Source organism: Arachis duranensis, chromosome 1 (genome assembly GCF_000817695.3).
Source record: "Arachis duranensis cultivar V14167 chromosome 1, aradu.V14167.gnm2.J7QH, whole genome shotgun sequence".
Taxonomy (NCBI): domain Eukaryota; kingdom Viridiplantae; phylum Streptophyta; class Magnoliopsida; order Fabales; family Fabaceae; genus Arachis; species Arachis duranensis.
In genome coordinates this window covers 69,105,493-69,107,362 of record NC_029772.3, presented here as the reverse complement: position 1 = coordinate 69,107,362, position 1,870 = coordinate 69,105,493, and positions in this window count along the sequence as shown.

Here is a 1,870-nt window from a genome sequence, read left to right as displayed (position 1 = left end):
CTTGCCTCCCCCATTGCATGCGGCACACTTTTCCTACCTTTGAGCACGCTTCCTTCTCCTTGGGTCACGCTTTCTTAGGCCACGCTTTTCTCTTTTATTCTTTTCTTCACCTGAAATAAACCAAAACAACCACTCCAAGTATCACTAAATTCATGAGGCTTATAAATCAATTAAAATTCAATTAAAATTAGCTTAAACCTCATGAGTTAACATTAATTTCATGGTGGTTGTTTGATTTAAAGAAGTTATGCATTTTCACTCCAAATCACTTACTTAAGAAGCAAGAAAGTGCATAAAGACTAACAAAACAAGTGAAATTAGCTTGAAAAATGGGTATATGATGACTTGTCATCACAACACCAAACTTAAATCTTGCTTGTCCCCAAGCAAGCATCAAATTTAAGAGCAATTGAAATGAATTAAGAAAAGAACACATATCCTTATTAGTCATATAGCAGAACTTGATTTATGGAGTCTTTATGCAGACAATGATAACTCAATTATTGTTGCTGTTACATAATATACATCTTTCCTCAAATGCTTGCTAAACTTGCTGTTATAAGACTCACTTTGTGATTTCTCCCTTGCTAACTCTTCTTGGCTTACAATGCTTAACAAGCCTATTATTTTTTTTTGAGGTTGGGTGTCAAATGCTGCAGTATAGCCTTTGGCTTTATTTTCTTTTCTTTTTGCTCAACATCTTTCCACCACAGACACTTGGCTCGCTAATTCTTCCTAGGATCATTGATGCCCAGCATCTCTTTGGATTACTAAATGTTCTGTATCTAAGTTGCTCTTTATTGTGGATTTTCAATTGGTCATCCCAAATCAGTTGATCTAAGTGACCGGGTTTTAAAATACCCCTTAGAATTTACTCATCCAAGCATATCTTAGTACAAGAACACCACAGGCATATGTCCTAGGGTCCAAGCTATTGGTGTCCAACCTTTATTCTTTGTTTTTCTTGCCATTTTGGCTTTTTCTTCTTCCTTTTCTTTCTATTTTCGTTACCAAGGGCTGTTTCATTATTGATAGGAGTCTTTGTAACAGCAAGCTAACTCACACTTGAATGAGAATGATATTATGCAACAATTATTTCATGAGTTATGCATTTAATCAAACACATATACCACCACTAACTTCCATTCTTACTTATGCAACATTGGATATTTCACTTTTCAATTCAAACAAGTCTCTTTTATTTCAGCATGTGGGAAACAAAACAAAATTCAGCTAAGTGATGGACAACAAGTATTATGCAGATTTAGCATTTTTAACAAATAATTTCACTTGCAACTGGATAAACACTTTAGCAAGATATACAATGGTTTCCAGATTCAAAACATTTCACAGCAACAAGGATTAAGTTTAGATACAACCTTTGAAGTTGCAGTCCTTTGCTTCTTCCTTCTGTTGTGTTCTCTTTGAGTTAAGATGCATAATGTCTTTAATTGTTGACTCATGTCCTGCATAATTCTCAAAGTTGCTTGCTTCTCAAGCCCTTAATTATATGGTTAGTATGCATAAATGGAGTGTGGTTCCTGGATTGATTTTGGTGTGGGAACACCAAACTTAATTGTTGCCACTGCCTCTTATGCAACAGTTTTAACCATATGTGAAACCTTGTGTCCTTGCTAAAGGTTAATGAGATTAAAGCTAGAAAGCAATTAAACAGTTGAATAATGTGTTTGGTTGCTTGGAGCTAGCATCATGCAAGAGGTAAGAATGTGTTTTTAATTGATATTTTTGGTGGAACACCAAACTTAAAATCTTTCATTCTCCCTTAAATTGTTTTGGTGTGCAACACCAAACTTAGCTCCTTGCAATCCAGACCAATTATTCAACATTTTTATTGAAAAAGCTATGAAAA